Raw genomic sequence first — 22,573 nt, 5'->3', positions numbered from 1 at the left:
AGTTTTCAAGCCCTGCCACATCCGTCAAGCGTCAGAGCCAGTGTAGTAGGATTCAATCTTAGTCATGTATTGATGCTTTACCTGTCTGATGGTTCGTCTGAGGGCATAGCGGGATTTCTTATAAGCGTCCGGATTAGTGTCCCATTCCTTGAAAGCGGCAGCTTTAGCCTTTAGCTCGGTGCTGATGTTGCCTGTAATCCATGGCTTCTGGTTGGGATATGTACGTACGGTCACTGTGGGGATGACGTCATCGATGCACTTATTGATGAAGCCAGTGACTGAGGTGGTATACTCCTCAATGCCATTGGATGAATCCCAGAACATATTCAAGTCTGTGCTAGCAAAACAATCCTGTAGTGTAGTCCTTTTGCTTGTAAGCAGGACTCGGTAGGATAGAATTATGGCCAGAGTTACCAAATGGAGGGCAAGGGAGAGCTTTGTATGTGTCTCTGTGTGTGGAGTAAAGGTGGTGTAGAGTTTTTTCCCCTCTGGTTGCACATGTGGCCTGCTGGTAGAAATGATGTAAAACAAATTAAGTTGGTCTGCTTTAAAGTCCCCAGCCACTAGGAGCGCCGCTTCTGGATGAGCATTTTCTTGCTTGTTAATGGCCTTATAACAGCTCGTTGAGAGCGATCTTTGTGCCAGCATCAGTTAGTGGTGGTAAATGGAAGGCTACGAATATAATAGATGAGAACTCTCTTGGTAGATAGTGTTGTCTACAGTTCATCATGAGGTATTCTACCTCAGGCAAGCAATACCTTGACACATCTTTAATATTAGACATCGCACACCAGCAGTTATTGGCCGACTCTTTTCTCTGTATATATCAATGATGTTGCTCTTGCTGCGGGCGATTCCCTGATCCACCTCTACGCAGACGACACCATTCTATATACTTTCGACCCGTCATTGGACACTGTGCTATCTAACCTCCAAACGAGCTTCAATGCCATACAGCACTCCTTCCGTGGCCTCCAATTGCTCTTAAACGCGAGTAAAACCAAATGCATGCTTTTCAACCGATCGCTGCCTGCACCCGCATGCCCGACTAGCATCACCACCCTGGATGGTTCCGACCTTGAATATGTGGACATCTATAAGTACCTAGGTGTCTGGCTAGACTGCAAACTCTCCTTCCAGACTCACATCAAACATCTCCAATCGAAAATCAAATCAAGAGTCGGCTTTCTATTCCGCAACAAAGCCTCCTTCACTCACGCCGCCAAGCTTACCCTAGTAAAACTGACTATCCTACCGATCCTCGATTTCGGCGATGTCATCTACAAAATGGCTTCCAACACTCTACTCAGCAAACTGGATGCAGTCTATCATAGTGCCATCCGTTTTGTCACCAAAGCACCTTATACCACCCACCACTGCGACTTGTATGCTCTAGTCGGCTGGCCCTCGCTACATATTCGTCGCCAGACCCACTGGCTCCAGGTCATCTACAAGTCCATGCTAGGTAAAGCTCCGCCTTATCTCAGTTCACTGGTCACGATGGCAACACCCATCCGTAGCACACGCTCCAGCAGGTGTATCTCACTGATCATCCCTAAAGCCAACACCTCATTTGGCCGCCTTTCGTTCCAGTACTCTGCTGCCTGTGACTGAAACGAACTGCAAAAATCGCTGAAGTTGGAGACTTTTATCTCCCTCACCAACTTCAAACATCAGCTATCCGAGCAGCTAACCGATCGCTGCAGCTGTACATAGTCTATTGGTAAATAGCCCACCCATTTTCACCTACCTCATTCCCATACTGTTTTTATACTGTTTTTTTATTTATTTATTTACTTTTCTGCTCTTTTGCACACCAATATCTCTACCTGTACATGACCATCTGATCATTTATCACCCCAGTGTTAATCTGCAAAATTGTATTATTCGCCTACCTCCTCATGCCTTTTGCACACATTGTATATAGACTGCTCATTTTTTTTTTCTACTGTGTTATTGACTTGTTAATTGTTTACTCCATGTGTAACTCTGTGTTGTCTGTTCACACTGCTATGCTTTATCTTGGCCAGGTCGCAGTTGCAAATGAGAACTTGTTCTCAACTAGCCTACCTGGTTAAATAAAGGTGTTCTCAACTAGCCTACCTGGTTAAATAAAGGTGTTCTCAACTAGCCTACCTGGTTAAATAAAGGTGTTCTCAACTAGCCTACCTGGTTAAATAAAGGTGAAAAAAAATAAAATAAAATAAAATAAAAAATACACCCCCACCCCTCGTCTTACCAGACGTAGCGGCTCTGCCCTGCTGATTCACGTAGAAGCCAGCCAGCTCTATATTATCCATGTTGTTGTTTAGCTGTGTCTCTGTGAAACATAAGCTATTGCAGTTTTTAATGTCCCAGTGGTAGGATAGTCTTAATCATAGATTGTCCAGTTTGTTTTCCAATGATTGCATGTTGGCCAATTATCCATCTTTTCTTCATGCTGATGACGGGGATTTGGGCCTTGTCTTGACAAAGCAGTATATCTTTGGTGTGAGACTCATGAAAAAAACATTAGTCCAGTTCGGGGTGAGTAATCGCTGTTCTGATGTCAAGAAGCTATTTTCGGTCATAAGAGATGGTAGCAGCAACATCATTTGCAATATGAGTTACAAACAATTCAAAAAACAAACAAACAAAATAGCACAGTTGGATAGGAGCCCGTAAAACAGCAGCCATCCCCTCTGGTGTCGTTGTCCTGTTGGAAGATTACAGCTTTGAGTCTTCTTGTATTTGGGGAGTTTCTCCCATTCTTCTCTGCAGATCCTCTCAAGCTCTGTCAGGTTGGATGGGGGGCATCACTGCCATGCTAATTTCAGGTCTCTCCACAGATGTTCGATCGGAGTCAAGTCCAGGCTCTGGCTGGGCCACTCAAGCATATTCAGAGAGTTGTTCCGATGCCGATTCCTGCCTTGTCTTGGCTGTGGGCTTAGTGTCACTGTCATGTTGAAAGGTGAACCTTCGCCCCCAGTCTGAGGTCCTGACCACTCTGGAGCAGGTTTTCATCAAGGATCTCTCTGTACTTTGCTCTGTTCATTAATCTCCCAGTCCCTGCAATTGAAAAACCTCCCCACAGCATGATCCTGTCACCACCATGCTTCACCGGAGTGATGCTAGCAGGTTTCCTCCAGACTTGGCATTCAGGCCACTCTTGGTTTTATCAGACCAGAACATTTTGTTTCCCATGGTCTGAGTCTTCAGGTGTCTTTTGGAAAACTTTGAGTGGGCTGTTGTGCCTTTTTCTGAAGAGTGGCTTCCGTCTGGCCACTCTACCATTAAGGCCTGATTGGTAGAGTGCTGCAGAGTTGGTTGTCCTTCTGGAATGTTCTTCCACCTCCACAATGGAACTTTGGAGCTCTGTCAGAGTCATCATTGGGTTCTTGGTCCAAGGCCCTTCTCCCACGATTGCTCATTTTGGCCGGGCAGCCAGCTCTAGGAAGACTGTTTGTAGTTCCAAACTTTTTCCATTTAAGAATGATGGAGGCCACTGTGTTCTTAGGGACCTTTTAATGCAGCAGAAATGTTTTGGTACCCTTCCCCAGTTCTGTGCCTCGACACAATCTTGTCTCGGAGCTCTATGGATAATTCCTTCAACCTCGTGGCTTGGTTTTTACTCTGACATGCACTGTCAACTGTGGGACCGGTGTGTGCCTTTCCAAATCATGTCCAAAGAATTCAATTTACCACAGAGGGACTCCGATCAAGTTTTAGAAACAACTCAAGGATGATCAATGGCAACAGGATGCACCTGAGCTCAATTTCGAGTCTCATAGCAAAGGGTCTGAATGATTATGTAAATAAGCTATTTCATTTGCAAAAAAATCTAAAAAATGTTTTTTACTTAGTTATTATTGGGTATTGTGTGTAGATTGGTGAGGGTGAAAAACATATTTTAATCAATTTTAGAATGAGGCTATAACTTTACAAAATGTGAAAAAGTCAAGGGGTCTGAATACTTGCCGAATGCACTGTATCTACCTCTATCTTTCCAGTATCCCTGCACATTGTAAATATGGTTTTGGAACTGACCTTGTATATAGCTTCTTACTTACTTGTTCTCTTCTTCCTTATTTATTGTGTGTTTTTGTTCTACCTTATGTAATTTTAGGGCTACTTTGATTTTGATTACTGCATTGTTGGGTTTGGAGCTTGCGTGAAAGCATTTCATTGTACTTGTGCGCGTGACATTTAAAGCTTGAAACTTCACAAACTGTGACTTTTCTAAACTTCACAGTGAACATCACAACCCCCTCTGCTTGGTCTTTCTTCAGCCTGCATGTAAACATTCTGCTGTTGGTATCCTACTGTTAGTAACACAAAAACCCCCAGATAAACAGACTACTGAGAACTGGTGAAACGTTCATGATGTGGAATAAATGAAAACAAATTGCAAAGAGCAGTGTGATATGAAGTGTCTGCACTTTGAAGTGTTGACAGCAGTGCTGCGATACTTTGAACAACTTGCCTCTGTTTCTGTTGTCGCTATTGCGACATGAACAGCAACAATGGCCCTTTACATGATAACCCCATACGGTTCTATTTTAACACATGAATTAGCGCAGTTAGCTTCAGGGTTGAACTTGTCAATAGAAAGCTAGTAGAGCAACTAATCAGAACACCACATGTTTAGTTTGGTGAATGAAGGAAGTCTAGGGTTTATCTTCAAAACACTTGATTTGCTAGATACACCACAAAAGCCAATTAAAAACTCAAAATAATTCCTCTACGTTGATATTGACTCATTGCACAGATTTTTTTAATAAATTTTTTATTGTGTGTATTCTATTTTATCCTTCCAGCATCTCAGAAAGTTTTTTGCTGCCTGCAATTGCTTTGGTAAATAGGCTAGCAGTCTTCAAAGACATCATCTTTTACTGCATTAGTGAGGCTAGACTGACTCTAGTTATTCGTAGGGGACATGTCATTAGAAGAGACAGTTGATTGGACCGTGGTATTGTGCGGATGGATCCCAGAGTGGTAGTTGCAAAAGTCAACAGACTTTGATCTTTCAAACTCCTCTCAAGTGTCTTTTATTCCCAAGTCCAATATTGAGTCACATAAAGGCCTAGAGTAGCCTTCAGTGCCTCGTCTAATTGCCTGTTCCAATTTCAGTTTGGTTGCTCAAGTCGTATTAATACCCACAATTCCAGTGTTATTGTAGGATTTCTGTATAGGAGGGGAATTACATTATACGACCAGTTAGCTGGGTACACATGGTATTAGCTGGTTACTCATGGTATTAGCTGGGTACTCATGGTATTAGCTGGTTACTCATGGTATTAGCTGGGTACTCATGGTATTAGCTGGGTACTCATGGTAATGTGACATTTACCACCAGAGTAGACTCTTCATTAGGGGGCACTGTGCAGTGGTGCCCTGCAGCGTTCGTTTGTTTGTCGTTTAAACTCGTCCGTTTTTGTTGCTTTGTTCAACAGTGTTTTATGTTGCATCGGATTATCAATTAGGCTACAGCAGAGTGACATGAAGTGCTGGTACCTGAAATGGCACTCAAAACTTTTGAGAAAGTTGGCGCAACCACACATCCGCTATAGCAGAAACGATATTTTACAATGTAACAATTCGCATTGGGGAGAATGGATCAAAGGGGACATAGCTGCATAGATGGTGAGACAAAACAGCCCGGGCGAAGGATTACTAAGAGGAAAGCAGGAAAGGAGGTGTGGCCAGAGGTTGAGGAGGAACAAAACAAAGATTCCGCTTCCAAATAACCTGCTCTCCAATGTCCAATCACTGAAGGGGAAAATGGATGAATTGCCGGCAAAGTCACGGTATCTATATGAATACAGGAAGGTCTTTTTTAAAACATGGGATGTCGGAGGTGGGGCCCGACTCTGAAGTCACCCCTTACAGATTCACTATTACTCGGATGGACAGAGAGAAGTGAGGCTGCTGGTAAGGAGCACTGAGGGGGAGTCTGTGTTCTGATAAATGGTGTAAACCTACGATTGTCAGGAAATAAATAAATAAATAAATCTGCACTCCTGATATAGAGCTACTGTCAGTGTCACTGCACCCATTCTTCCTGCCCCGTGAATTCACCATGCTTTTTATATCTGTTGTTAATATCCATCCAAGAGCAAAGAGTGTAAAGGTGAACAAAGAGATAAAAAAGGTGAGATACAAGGATAAGGTGCAACAGACACTCTCATAGGGAGATTCTCCAGGACAAGGATAAGGTGCAACAGACACTATCATAGGGAGATTCTCCAGGACAAGGATAAGGTGCAACAGACACTATCATAGGGAGATTCTCCAGGACAAGGATAAGGTGCAACAGACACTATCATAGGGAGATTCTCCAGGACAAGGATAAGGTGCAACAGACACTATCATAGGGAGATTCTCCAGGACAAGGATAAGGTGCAGCAGACACTATCATAGGGAGATTCTCCAGGACAAGGATAAGGTGCAGCAGACACTATCATAGGGAGATTCTCCAGGACAAGGATAAGGTGCAGCAGACACTATCATAGGGAGATTCTACAGGACAAGGATAAGGTGCAACAGACACTATTATTCACCTGCTTTGAAGGAAGGGGCGCCCCTGCTCCCCCAGCCTATCTAGAGGAGGATGTCATAGCAACCGAGAGTGCGCTTGTAATCAATGAGGACGTTGTACAAAGAGTGTTGGAAAGCACTGGAGCACGGAAGAGACCGGGGCCGGATAACATAAGTGGTTGTGAGCTGAAACACTGTTGCACTCAGCTAAGCAGTGTGTTCTGCCTTCTCTTCCAGCAGTCCCTGGATACACTGGAAATGCAATCCCTGTGAAAAAAAATCTATTGTTATACCTGTCCCAAAAACCTCTCATCCATCTGCATCAAATGATTATAGACCTGTCGCTCTGACCTCTCTCTTGATTAAATCTCTTGACAAGATCATCAAGGCAGAGATAATCAACACCACCAGACACCTGCTTGACCACCTCCAATTTGCATACCGGTCAGAGAGGGACAGATGATGCCATCCTCTCGCTCTTACATCTGGTGTACATACATTTGGAGGGCAGTAAAACCCATGTGTGTATCATGTTCACAGATTTCTCCTCTGCATTTAACACAATCAATACGTCTGTCCTGGCGAACAGACTGAGAGGAGACTTCGGAATTGATGGTACTGTATGCTTGTCACATGGATCACCAACTTCCTAACTGATAGGTCTTTAGGAAGACCACATACTGTATACAGACAGCTGCCGGAGCCGGTTCCCAGGGCGCCACTTGATCAAATATGCTGACGAAACTGCTTTGCTCAGTCTCCTCGAAGAGGGTTGAGACCGAGCACGGACCGGCTCTGAATGATTTTACTGTTTGCTGTGAGTCCTCCCATCTAAAATGAAATATACCAAAAACAAAGGACATGGTTATTGACTTTCGAAGGAACACTACCATGTACACACCATCACTGATAAAAGGTGAGCCCATTGAAATAGTGGAGGAGTACAAACACCTAGTCATTGACAACAAGCTGTTCTGCGATCAGTGTACTGATGCTATTTTTAAGAAAGGCCAACAGCGACTGTATTTCCTACGGAAACTTCACTTTTTTAATGTCAATCTAACCATCATTGTTCTCTTTTATAAATCATTCATTGAGAGCATTCTGTCTGTCCAACTGCTTGACCTGCTGGTTTGAGAATATCAAGGTTGTACAGGAAAACAGTTTTGACAAGATAGTCAGGAATTTCGGAAATATAATGGGGCAGCAACAGCAAGAGATGTCATCTCTCTACCTGGGCAGAGCCCTCCATAAGCCGAATATAATAGAAGTTCACCTTTGCCACCCACTCCATCCCCAAACCCAGCTCCTTACCTCTGTCTGCAAGTACAGCGTACCAAAGATAAGAAAAGAAAATAGGGCCAAGTACTCCATTATTCTGAATACAATTCTGGAACTTAGCAAAATCTTGGACGAGTTGCGATTCAGCTCTTGCGCTTTACACTGACATTGAAACCCAGCCTACTGCACATTACTCTGACATTGAACCCCAGCCTACTGCACATTACTCTGACATTGAAACAGAGCCTACTGCACTTTACTCTGACATTGAAACCCAGCCTACTGAACTTTAGTCTGACATTGAAACCCAGCCTACTGCACTTTTCTCTGACATTGAAACCCAGCGTACTGCACTTTTCTCTGACATTGAAACCCAGCCTACTGCACTTTACTCTGACATTGAAACCCAGCCTACTGCACTTTACTCTGACATTGAAAACCAGCCTACTGAACTTTAGTCTGATATTGAAACCCAGCCTACTGCACTTTTCTCTGACATTGAAACCCAGCCTACTGGACTTTTCTCTGACATTGAAACCCAGCCTACTGCACTTTACTAACATATTGAAACCCAGCTTACTGCACTTTTCTCTGACATTGAAACCCAGCCTACTGCACTTTTCTCTGACATTGAAACCCAGCCTACTGCACTTTACTAACATATTGAAACCCAGCCTACTGCACTTTTCTCTGACATTGAAACCCAGCCTACTGCACTTTACTAACATATTGAAACCCAGCCTACTGCACATTACTCTGACATTGAAACCCAGCCTACTGCACATTTCTCTGACATTGAAACCCAGCGTACTGTACTTTAGTCTGACATTGAAACCCAGCCTACTGCACTTTACTAACATATTGAAACCCAGCCTACTGCACTTTTCTCTGACATTGAAACCCAGCCTACTGCACATTACTCTGACATTGAAACCCAGCCTACTGCACATTTCTCTGACATTGAAACTCAGCGTACTGTACTTTACTCTGACATTGAAACCCAGCCTACTGCACATGACTCTGACATTGAAACCCAGCCTACTGCACTTTACTAACACATTGAAACCCAGCCTACTGCACTTTTCTCTGACATTGAAACCCAGCCTACTGCACTTTTCTCTGACATTGAAACCCAGCCTACTGCACTTTTCTCTGACATTAAAACCCAGCCTACTGCACTTTACTAACATATTGAAATCCAGCCTACTGCACATTACTCTGACATTGAAACCCAGCCTACTGCACATTACTCTGATATTGAAACCCAGCCTACTGCACTTTACTAACATATTGAAACCCAGCCTACTGCACTTTACTCTGACATTGCAACCCAGCCTACTGCACATTACTCTGACATTGAAACCCAGCCTACTGCACTTTACTAACATATTGAAACCCAGCCTACTGCACATTACTCTGACATTGAAACCCAGCCTACTGCACATTACTCTGACATTGAAACCCAGCCTACTGCACTTTACTAACATATTGAATCCCAGCCTACTGCACATTACTCTGACATTGAAACCCAGCCTACCGCACTTTAGTCTGACATTGAAACCCAGCCTACTGCACTTTTCTCTGACATTGAAACCCAGCCTACTGCACTTTACTAACATATTGAAACCCAGCCTACTGCACTTTTCTCTGACATTGAAACCCAGCCTACTGCACTTCACTCTGACATTGAAACCCAGCCTACTGCACTTTTCTCTGACATTGAAACCCAGCCTACTGCACTTTACTAACACATTGAAACCCAGCGTATTGCACTTTTCTCTGACATTGAAACCCAGCCTACTGCACTTTTCTCTGACATTGAAACCCAGCCTACTGCACATTACTCTGACATTGAAACCCAGCCTACTGCACTTTACTAACACATTGAAACCCAGCCTACTGCACTTTTCTCTGACATTGAAACCCAGCCTACTGCACTTTTCTCTGACATTGAAACCCAGCCTACTGCACTTTTCTCTGACATTGAAACCCAGCCTACTGCACTTTACTAACACATTGAAACCCAGCCTACTGCACTTTACTAACACATTGAAACTCAGCCTACTGCACTTTTCTCTGACATTGAAACCCAGCCTACTGCACGTTACCAACATATTGAATCCCAGCCTACTGCACTTTACTAACACATTGAAACCCAGCGTACTGCACTTTAGTCTGACATTGAAACCCAGCCTACTGCACTTTAGTCTGACATTGAAACCCAGCATACTGCACTTTACTCTGACATTGAAACCCAGCCTACTGCGCATTACTCTGACATTGAAACCCAGCCTACTGCACTTTACTAACACATTGAAACCCAGCCTACTGCACACTACTCTGATATTGAAACCCAGCCTACTGCACTTTACTAACATATTGAAACCCAGCCTACTGCACTTTACTCTGACATTGAAACCCAGCCTACTGCACATTACTCTGACATTGAAACCCAGCCTACTGCACTTTACTAACATATTGAAACCCAGCCTACTGCACATTACTCTGACATTGAAACCCAGCCTACTGCACATTACTAACATATTGAATCACAGCCTACTGCACATTACTCTGACATTGAAACCCAGCCTACTGCACTTTACTCTGACATTGAAACCCAGCCTACCGCACTTTAGTCTGACATTGAAACCCAGCCTACTGCACTTTTCTCTGACATTGAAACCCAGCCTACTGCACTTTACTAACATATTGAAACCCAGCGTACTGCACTTTAATCTGACATTGAAACCAGGCATACTGTACTTCATTCTGAAATTGAAACCCAGCCTACTGCACTTTTCTCTGACATTGAAACCCAGCCTACTGCACTTTACTAACACATTGAACCCCAGCGTACTGCACTTTTCTCTGACATTGAAACCCAGCCTACTGCACTTTACTCTGACATTGAAACCCAGCCTACTGCACTTTACTCTGACATTGAAAACCAGCCTACTGAACTTTAGTCTGACATTGAAACCCAGCCTACTGCACTTTTCTCTGACATTGAAACCCAGCCTACTGCACTTTACTAACATATTGAAACCCAGCCTACTGCACTTTTCTCTGACATTGAAACCCAGCCTACTGCACTTTACTAACATATTGAAACCTAGCCTACTGCACTTTTCTCTGATATTGAAACCCAGCCTACTGCACTTTACTAACATATTGAAACCCAGCCTACTGCACATTACTCTGACATTTAAACCCAGCCTACTGCACATTTATCTGACATTGAAACCCAGCGTACTGTACTTTAGTCTGACATTGAAACCCAGCCTACTGCACATTACTCTGACATTGAAACCCAGCCTACTGCACTTTACTAACACATTGAAACCCAGCCTACTGCACTTTTCTCTGACATTGAAACCCAGCCTACTGCACTTTTCTCTGACATTGAAACCCAGCCTACTGCACTTTTCTCTGACATTGAAACCCAGCCTACTGCACTTTACTAACATATTGAAATCCAGCCTACTGCACATTACTCTGACATTGAAACCCAGCCTACTGCACATTACTCTGATATTGAAACCCAGCCTACTGCACTTTACTAACATATTGAAACCCAGCCTACTGCACTTTACTCTGACATTGAAACCCAGCCTACTGCACATTACTCTGACATTGAAACCCAGCCTACTGCACTTTACTAACATATTGAAACCCAGCCTACTGCACATTACTCTAACATTGAAACTCAGGCTACTGCACATTACTCTGACATTGAAACCCAGCCTACTGCACTTTACTAGCATATTGAATCCCAGCCTACTGCACATTACTCTGACATTGAAACCCAGCCTACCGCACTTTAGTCTGACATTGAAACCCAGCCTACTGCACTTTTCTCTGACATTGAAACCCAGCCTACTGCACTTTACTAACATATTGAAACCCAGCGTACTGCACTTTACTCTGACATTGAAACCCAGCCTACTGCACTTCACTCTGACATTGAAACCCAGCCTACTGCACTTTTCTCTGACATTGAAACCCAGCCTACTGCACTTTACTAACACATTGAAACCCAGCGTACTGCACTTTTCTCTGACATTGAAACCCAGCCTACTGCACTTTTCTCTGACATTGAAACCCAGCATACTGCACATTACTCAGACATTGAAACCCAGCCTACTGCACTTTACTAACATATTGAAACCCAGCGTACTGCACTTTTCTCTGACATTGAAACCCAGCCTACTGCACTTTACTAACACATTGAAACCTAGCCTACTGCACTTTTCTCTGACATTGAAACCCAGCCTACTGCACGTTACTAACACATTGAAACCTAGCCTACTGCACTTTTCTCTGACATTGAAACCCAGCCTACTGCACTTTACTAACACATTGAAACCCAGCCTACTGCACTTTTCTCTGACATTGAACCCCAGCCTACTGCACTTTACTAACACATTGAAACCCAGCCTACTGCACATTACTCTGATATTGAAACCCAGCCTACTGCACTTTACTAACATATTGAAACCCAGCCTACTGCACTTTACTCTGACATTGAAACCCAGCCTACTGCACATTACTCTGACATTGAAACCCAGCCTACTGCACTTTACTAACATATTGAAACCCAGCCTACTGCACATTACTCTAACATTGAAACTCAGGCTACTGCACATTACTCTGACATTGAAACCCAGCCTACTGCACTTTACTAGCATATTGAATCCCAGCCTACTGCACATTACTCTGACATTGAAACCCAGCCTACCGCACTTTAGTCTGACATTGAAACCCAGCCTACTGCACTTTTCTCTGACATTGAAACCCAGCCTACTGCACTTTACTAACATATTGAAACCCAGCGTACTGCACTTTACTCTGACATTGAAACCCAGCCTACTGCACTTCACTCTGACATTGAAACCCAGCCTACTGCACTTTTCTCTGACATTGAAACCCAGCCTACTGCACTTTACTAACACATTGAAACCCAGCGTACTGCACTTTTCTCTGACATTGAAACCCAGCCTACTGCACTTTTCTCTGACATTGAAACCCAGCATACTGCACATTACTCAGACATTGAAACCCAGCCTACTGCACTTTACTAACATATTGAAACCCAGCGTACTGCACTTTTCTCTGACATTGAAACCCAGCCTACTGCACTTTACTAACACATTGAAACCTAGCCTACTGCACTTTTCTCTGACATTGAAACCCAGCCTACTGCACGTTACTAACACATTGAAACCTAGCCTACTGCACTTTTCTCTGACATTGAAACCCAGCCTACTGCACTTTACTAACACATTGAAACCCAGCCTACTGCACTTTTCTCTGACATTGAACCCCAGCCTACTGCACTTTACTAACACATTGAAACCCAGCCTACTGCACATTACTCTGACATTGAAACTCAGGCTACTGCACATTACTCTGACATTGAAACCCAGCCTACTGCACTTTACTAACATATTGAAACCCAGCGTACTGCACTTTTCTCTGACATTGAAACCCAGCCTACTGCACGTTACTAACACATTGAAACCTAGCCTACTGCACTTTTCTCTGACATTGAAACCCAGCCTACTGCACTTTACTAACACATTGAAACCCAGCGTACTGCACTTTTCTCTGACATTGAAACCCAGCCTACTGCACTTTTCTCTGACATTGAACCCCAGCCTACTGCACTTTACTAACACATTGAAACCCAGCCTACTGCACTTTACTAACACATTGAAACCCAGCCTACTGCACTTTTCTCTGACATTGAAACCCAGCCTACTGCACTTTACTAACACATTGAAACCCAGCCTACTGCACTTTTCTCTGACATTGAAACCCAGCCTACTGCACTTTACTAACACATTGAAACCTAGCCTACTGCACTTTTCTCTGACATTGAAACCCAGCCTACTGCACTTTACTAACACATTGAAACCCAGCGTACTGCACTTTTCTCTGACATTGAAACCCAGCCTACTGCACTTTTCTCTGACATTGAACCCCAGCCTACTGCACTTTACTAACACATTGAAACCCAGCCTACTGCACATTACTCTGACATTGAAACTCAGCATACTGCACATTACTCAGACATTGAAACCCAGCCTACTGCACTTTACTAACATATTGAAACCCAGCGTACTGCACTTTTCTCTGACATTGAAACCCAGCCTACTGCACTTTACTAACACATTGAAACCTAGCCTACTGCACTTTTCTCTGACATTGAAACCCAGCCTACTGCACGTTACTAACACATTGAAACCTAGCCTACTGCACTTTTCTCTGACATTGAAACCTAGCCTACTGCACTTTTCTCTGACATTGAAACCCAGCCTACTGCACTTTACTAACACATTGAAACCCAGCGTACTGCACTTTTCTCTCACATTGAAACCCAGCCTACTGCACTTTTCTCTGACATTGAAACCCAGCCTACTGCACTTTACTAACACATTGAAACCCAGCCTACTGCACTTTTCTCTGACATTGAAACCCAGCCTACTGCACTTTACTAACACATTGAAACCTAGCCTACTGCACTTTTCTCTGACATTGAAACCCAGCGTACTGCACTTTTCTCTGACATTGAAACCCAGCCTACTGCACATTACTAACACATTGAAACCCAGCCTACTGCACTTTACTAACATATTGAAACCCAGCGTACTGCACTTTACTCTGACATTGAAACCCAGCCTACTGCACTTCACTCTGACATTGAAACCCAGCCTACTGCACTTTTCTCTGACATTGAAACCCAGCCTACTGCACTTTACTAACACATTGAAACCCAGCGTACTGCACTTTTCTCTGACATTGAAACCCAGCCTACTGCACTTTTCTCTGACATTGAAACCCAGCATACTGCACATTACTCAGACATTGAAACCCAGCCTACTGCACTTTACTAACATATTGAAACCCAGCGTACTGCACTTTTCTCTGACATTGAAACCCAGCCTACTGCACTTTACTAACACATTGAAACCTAGCCTACTGCACTTTTCTCTGACATTGAAACCCAGCCTACTGCACGTTACTAACACATTGAAACCCAGCCTACTGCACTTTACTAACACATTGAAACCCAGCGTACTGCACTTTTCTCTGACATTGAACCCCAGCCTACTGCACTTTACTAACACATTGAAACCCAGCCTACTGCACTTTACTAACACATTGAAACCCAGCCTACTGCACTTTTCTCTGACATTGAAACCCAGCCTACTGCACTTTACTAACACATTGAAACCCAGCCTACTGCACTTTTCTCTGACATTGAAACCCAGCGTACTGCACTTTTCTCTGACATTGAAACCCAGCCTACTGCACTTTACTAACACATTGAAACCCAGCGTACTGCACTTTTCTCTGACATTGAAACCCAGCCTACTGCACTTTACTAACACATTGAAACCCAGCCTACTGCACTTTACTAACACATTGAAACCCAGCCTACTGCACTTTTCTCTGACATTGAAACCCAGCCTACTGCACTTTTCTCTGACATTGAAACCCAGCCTACTGCACGTTACTAACATATTGAATCCCAGCCTACTGCACTTTACTAACACATTGAAACCCAGCGTACTGCACTTTACTCTGACATTGAAACCCAGCCTACTGCGCATTACTCTGACATTGAAAGCCAGCCTACTGCACTTTACTAACACATTGAAACCCAGCCTACTGCACATTACTCTGACATTGAAACCCAGCCTACTGCACTTTACTAACACATTGAAACCCAGCCTACTGCACACTACTCTGACATTGAAACCCAACGTACTGCACTTACTAACACATTGAAACCCAGCCTACTGCTTGTAAGTATTCTTTGCTGTTGTTTTTCTATTAGATTTTTTAAATATGTGACATGTTTTATGACTGCAAAAATTAATTGCCTCTCTGAGGACAGACGTTTTCTGAATATACATCATTAGATAGGCCTTGATTAGGAATGTATCTTCACACACGCACATTTTGGCAAACACACACACACACACACACACACCATAGGAGGCTGGTGGAGAAGCTACCGGAGGACCGTCTCATTATAGTGGCTGCAATGGAATCAATGGAATTATACACCAAAAAATTGCTGGGTTAAAAAAAAAACTGTGCGGGGTAATAGTGGACAGAAAGCACATTGGGTTATATTGAACCAGCCAGTTGGGTCACGCCCCCTTTTGGGGGCATGTCTATAAGTTTGTTATTTTTGCCACCCGTGAGAGTAAATGTCCTTCCTTTTCATCATGTTAAGTATGTGCACTGTTCATTTCTGTATTTTCTTTAATATTTTTGCACATGACTTATTTTAGTATAAAATTGAAGCTCACAACCTGCTCCACTACAGCCCTGTTGATGTGATTGGGGGTGTGCTCGGCCTTCCTTTTCCTGTAGTCCACAATCATCTCCTTTGTCTTGATCACGTTGAGGGAGAGGTTGTTGTCCTTGCACCACACGGTCAGGTCTCTGACCTCCCTATAAGCCACAGTGGTGCAAAAAAGTATTTAGTCAGCCACCAATTGTGCCAGTTCTCCAAAGTTTTCCACCATAATTTGCAAATAAATTCATAAAAAATCCTACAATGTAATTTTTGGGGGGTTTTTCTTCTCATTTTGTCTGTCATAGTTGAAGTGTGCCTATGGTGAAAATTACAGGCCTCTCTCATCTTTTTAAGTGGGAGAACTTGCACAATTGGTGGCTGAATAAATACTTTTTTGCCCCACTGTATTTTGTGTCAGTGAATAGGCCTACCACTGTTGTGTCATTGGAACACTGAAGGGTGTTGGAGTTGTGTCTAGCCATGCATTCATGAGTGAACAGGGAGAATAGGAGGGGACAGAGCACGCACCCCTGATGGGCCCCAGTGATGAGGATCAGCGTGGCGTGTGTTGTTACCTACCCTTACCACCTGGGGGTCTTCCGTCATGAAGTCCAGGATCCAGTTGCAGGTGTTAAGTCCCAGGGTCGTTAGCTTAGTGATGAGCTTTGGGGGCACTATGGTGTTGAATGCTTAGCTGTAGTCAACGAATAGCATTCTCACGTAGGTGTTCCTGTTATCCAGGTGTGAAAGGGTAGTGTGGAGTGCTATAGAGATTGCATCATCTGTGGATCTGTTAAGGCGGTATGCAAATTAGAGTGGGTCTAGGGTTTCTGGGATAATGGTGCTGATGTGAGCCATGACGAGCCTTCCAAAGCACTTCATGGCTACAGAAGTGCGTGCTATGGGTCAGTAGTCATTTAGGCAGGTTACCTTAGTGTTCTTGGGCAAAGGGACTATGGTGGTCTGCTTGAAATATCTAGATATTACAGACTCGGACAGGGAGAGGTTGAAAATATACTTAATACTTAAATGTAAATGTAAATGTAAAATATCATTGAAGACACTTGCCAGTTGCATGCTCGGAGTACACGTCCTGGTAATCCGTCTGGCCCTGCGGCCTTGTGAATGATGACCTGTTTAACCTCTTAAGTCGACCCTCTACTTTTTTGAACATTCTGTTAAAAATCGCGCAACATTTCAGCGCCCTGCTACTCATGCCAGGAATATAGTATATGCATTTGCTTAGTCTGTGTGGATAGAAAACACTCAGACGTTTAAAAAACTGGTTAAATCACTGCTGTGGCTTTACCAGAACGGCATTTACATCGAAAAGCACAGGAAAAACTGATCACTGAAAATGGGAAAATATATCCATGCGCTACTTGAACCCATTGATAAAGGTGAACCACAAAAAATTGACTGAGGTTGCAGTACCTACAGCTTCCACACGGTGTCTAGAGTCTTGTCATTTCCCTTCGAGTTTTTTCTTGGTCAAACACATGCAGGGCACCGTATCTCCTCTGGTCTAGGACCGGATATTTTCGTTGAGTTTCTAGCCGGACATTTTTCCAGACGGACAGCTAATGATCTTTACATCGCCTCCTGATGAATTTTATCGCTTATTAACGTTTACTAATACCTAAAGTTGCATTACAAACGTATTTCGAAGTGTTTTGTGAAAGTTTATCGTCGACTTTTTGAATTTTAAAAAATGACGTTACGTTTTGAAACGATGTTTTTTTCGTTTATCACACAGTCTACATATAACGATATCTAGGCTTTATATGGACCGATTTAATCGAAATAAAGACCCAAATAGTGTTTATCGGACATCTAGGAGTGCCAACAAAGAAGATGGTGAAAGGTAATGAATGTTTTCTATTTTATTGTGCGGTTTGTGTAACGCCGAAATGCTAATTATTTTGTTTACGTCCCCTGTGGGTCTTTTGGGGTGTTACATGCTATCAGATAATAGCTTCTCATGCTTTCGCCGAAAAGCATTTTAAAAATCTGACTTGTTGCCTGGATTCACAACGAGTGTAGCTTTAATTCGATACCCTGCATGTGTATTTTAATGAACTTTTGAGTTTTAACTAATACTATTAGCATTTAGCGTAGCGCATTTGCATTTCCAGAGCTCTAGTTGGGACGCAAGCGTCCCGAGTAGAAGCAAGAGGTTAATGGTCTTACTCACATCAACTGAAGAGAGCGTGATCAAACAGTCATCTGAAATAGCTGATGCTCTCATGCATGTTTCGGTGTTACTTGCCCCGAAGAAAGCAGAGAAGTTATTTAGCTCGTCTGGTAGGCTCGTGTCACTGGGCAGCTCTCGGCTTGTGCTTCCCTTTTGTAGTCTGTAATACTTTGCAAACCCTGCCACATCCGACGACCGTCTTATTCTGTATTGACGCTTTGCCTGTTTGATGGTTCGTCGGAGGGCATAGTGGGATTTCTCATAAACTTCCGGAATAGAGTCCCGCTCATTAATGTTGTGCCTATAGGTTCCCATGTGGGAACTACACCCCCCGTTCAGCTCAAACGGTGGTGCAGGGAATGCAAAAATATTCTTAGAAATATTTAACCTCCACACATTAACAAGTCCAATACCTCAAATGAAAGATAAACACCTTGTTCATCTACCCAGCGGTCAGATTTTTAAAATGTTTTACGCCGAAAACATAGCACATATTTATGTTAACCTGTTAAGACTCTAGGGGCAGTATTTCATTTTTGGATAAAAAGACGTGCCCGTTTTAAGCGCAATATTTTGTCACGAAAAGATGCTCGAATATGCTTGGAATTGATAGTTTTGGAAAGAAGACAGTCTTACGTTTCCAGAAATGCAAAGATTTTCACTGTGAGTCCCTTAGAACAAATGCTTCGGGCAAAACCAAGATGTATGACCGACCAGGAAATGCACAGGATTTCTGAGGCTACGTTTTCCATGATCGCCTTATATGGCTGTGAATGCGACAGGAATGAACGGACTCTTTCTCTTGTTTCCCCAAGATCTTTGCAGCATTGTGACGTATTTGTAGGCATATCATTGGAAGATTGACCATAAGGGACTACATTTACCAGGTGTCCCGCTTGGTGTCTGCGTGGCAATCGGTGCGCAAAAGTCAGGTCCCCGTATTTTTCCATTCAAATCTCAGAACAAACCAGGCTACAAGGACGGTGCTTTCAATGGAGAGAAATATGACAAACCACCTTCAGGATTGATTCAAACAACGTTTTCCATGTTTCAGTCGATATTATGGAGTTAATTCGGAAAAAAGTTCGACATGTAGGTGACTGAACTTTCGGTTAGTTTCGGTAGCCATATGCATAGTAACAAAAGGGAACGATGTGTCCTACACAAGAATCTTTCAGGAAAAACTGGACATCTGCTATGTAACTGAGAGTCTCCTCATTGAAACATCTGAAGTTCTTCAAAGGTAAATTATTTTATTTGATTCCTTGGCTGGTTTTTGTGAATATGTTGCGTGCTAAATGCTAACGCTAATGCTAAGCTAGCTATCACCACTCTTACACAAATTAGTGATTTTCTCTGGTTCTAAAGCATATTTTGAAAATCTGAGACGACAGGATTGTTAAGAAAAGGATAAGCTTGAGAACAGGCATATTTATTTCATTTCATTTGCGATTTTTAGAAATCGCTAACGTTGCGTTATGCTAATGAGCTTGAGGCTGTAGTTACGCTACCGCATACGGGTTTGGTCGGACTATGAGGTTAAACCACCACAAAAACAAAAGATACAATCAGATACAAAGATACAATCACAAACGCAGGATTAAAAGAAAAATCATTCACTAACCTTTTGAAAATCTTCATCAGATGACAGTAATATGACATGTTACACAGTACATTTATGTTTTCTTCGATAATATGCATTTTATATCCATAAATCTCGGTTTATGACGCCATGTTCAGAAAATTCTCCAAAATGTCCGGAGAAATTATAGAAAGCTACGCCAGATAACAGAAATACTCATCATAAACTTTGACTAACGATACATGTTCTTCATATAGTTAGAAAGATACACTGGTTCTTAATGCAACCGCTGTGTCACAGCGGAATTAGTTTACCATGCAATAATCTGAGACGGCGCTCAGACGTAACAATATTTCTCCGCTATGTTGGAGTCAACAGCAATACCAAATTACAACATAAATATTCCCTTACCTTTGATGGTCTTCGATCAGAATGTAGTGGAAGGAGTCCTACTTCAACAATACATCGTTTTGTTTCATAATGTTCAATTCTAGTGTCCATGTAGTAGCATCTGCTAAGACTTTCAGCTCAAATGCCCCAAAAATTACTTCTGGTCCAGAATAATTGCGCATCAAAACTTCCAAATTACATATTATAGGTCGACGAAACTGGTCAAACTAAGTGCAGAATCCATCTTCAGGATGTTATAAACGTAAAAAACTAATGGCATTCCAACCGGGACATCCATGTTCGTCTGAGGCTGATTGGAACAAAGGAAGCACTCTTTCCCAAGCGCGCCTTTCACGCACATGATAATCTTTGCGACACTTACGTTTGCTCACCCCATTAGGTCAAAGTTCACAGCATATGCACCATTCAACGTTCTACTGAATGAGGACATCTAGTGGAAGACATAGGAAGTGTTTCCAGATCCATAACATGTTGGGAAGGGAGGGGGCGATGACGTCAAAGTTGCCCCAACTTTCAGGATTCCAAAACTAGTTTGGAAGATTGCCTGCCCTGAGTTCTGTTATACTCACAGACATAATTCAAACGGTTTTAGAAGCTTCAGATTGTTTTCTATCCAATAATAATAATACTGTGCATATATTAGCAATTTAGGACAGATTTTTATGCAGTTCACTATGGGCACGCAATTCATCCAAAGGGGAAATACCGCCCCCTATCCTTAACCTGTTGCGACGAGCAATCCCGTATCCGGGATCCTATTTATAGCCTCAAGCTCATTACCATAATGCAACGTTAACTATTCATGAAAATCGCAAATGAAATGAAATAAATATATTTGCTCTCAAGCTTAGCCTTCAGTTAACAACACTGTCATCTCAGATTTTCAAAATATGCTTTTGAACCATAGCAAAACAAGCATTTGTGTAAGAGTATTGATAGCCTAGCATAGCATTAAGCCTGGCATTCAGCATGCAACATTTCACAAAAACAAGAAAAGCATTCAAATAAAATAATTTACCTTTGAAGAACTTCAGATGTTTTCAATGAGGAGACTCTCAGTTAGATAGCAAATGTTCCGTTTTTCCAAAAATATTATTTGTGTAGGACAAATTGCTCCGTTTTGTTCATCATGTTTGGGTAAGAAAAAACCCGAAAATTAAGTCATTACAACGCAAACTTTTTTCCAAATTAACTCCATAATATCGACAGAAACATGGCAAACGTTGTTTAGAATCAATCCTCAAGGTGTTTTTCACATATCTATCGATGATAAATCATTCGTGGCAGTTAGATTTTTCCTCTGAAGAAATGGAACGCGCATGGACCTGGAGATTACGCAATAATTTCGACGGAGGACACCGGGCGGACACCTGGTAAATGTAGTCTCCAATGATATGCCTACAAATACGTCACAATGCTGCAGACACCTTGGGGAAACGACAGAAAGTGCAGGCTCATTCCTGGCGCATTCACAGCCATATAAGGAGACATTGGAACACAGGGCATTCACAATCTGGACCATTTCCTGTATGAAATTTCATCTTGGTTTCGCCTGTAGCATTAGTTCTGGGGCACTCACAGATAATATCGTTGCAGTTTTGGAAACGTCAGAGTTTTTTCTTTCCAAAGCTGTCAATTACATGCATAGTCGAGCATCTTTTCGTGACAAAATATCTTGTTTCAAAAGGGAACGTTTTTTATCCAAAAATTAAAAGAGCGCCCCCTATCTCGAAGAAGTTAACAAGTGTTAACCTCCTTAACCTAGCGTCCCACCTCGTCAACAGCCAGTGAAACTGCAGGGCGCCAAATTCAAAGCAACATAAATCCCGTAATTAAAATTCCTCAAACATACAAGTATTTTACACCATTTTAAAGATACACTTGTTGTAAATCCAGCCACAATGTCCGATTTCAAAAAGGCTTTGCAACGAAAGCACACCAAACGATTATGTTAGGTCAGAGCCAAGTCACAGAACAACACAGGATTTTTTTCCAGGCAAAGAGAGGAGTCACAAAAAGCAGAAATAGAGATAAAATTAATCACTAACCTTTGATGCTCTTCATCAGATGACACTCATAGGACAAGATAACTATCATGTGAACGCGCGTGGCCAGCTCGTTGCACTCTGCCAGACCTCTGACTCATTCCCCTCTCATTTTCCCCCACTTCACAGTAGAAGTATCAAACAAGTTTCTAAAGACTGTTGACATCTAGTGGAAGCCTTAGGAAGTGCAGTATGACCCCATAGACACTGTGTATTCGATAGGCCAAGAG

At 42.7% G+C, this 22,573-nt stretch overlaps 1 protein-coding gene across 1 annotated transcript in view; it reads left to right on the top strand.

Annotated features, from left to right (window-relative positions):
- Window positions 1–22,573, top strand: part of LOC115106151 (urotensin-2 receptor-like) — a 134,984-nt gene that overhangs the window by 54,124 nt on the left and 58,287 nt on the right. The gene's annotated exons all lie outside the window — the stretch shown is intronic.

The sequence above is a fragment of the Oncorhynchus nerka genome, linkage group LG23 (assembly GCF_034236695.1).
Source record: "Oncorhynchus nerka isolate Pitt River linkage group LG23, Oner_Uvic_2.0, whole genome shotgun sequence".
Taxonomy (NCBI): domain Eukaryota; kingdom Metazoa; phylum Chordata; class Actinopteri; order Salmoniformes; family Salmonidae; genus Oncorhynchus; species Oncorhynchus nerka.
The sequence above is the reverse complement of the archived record's forward strand: the minus strand, read 5'-3'. Positions and strand labels throughout refer to the sequence as shown.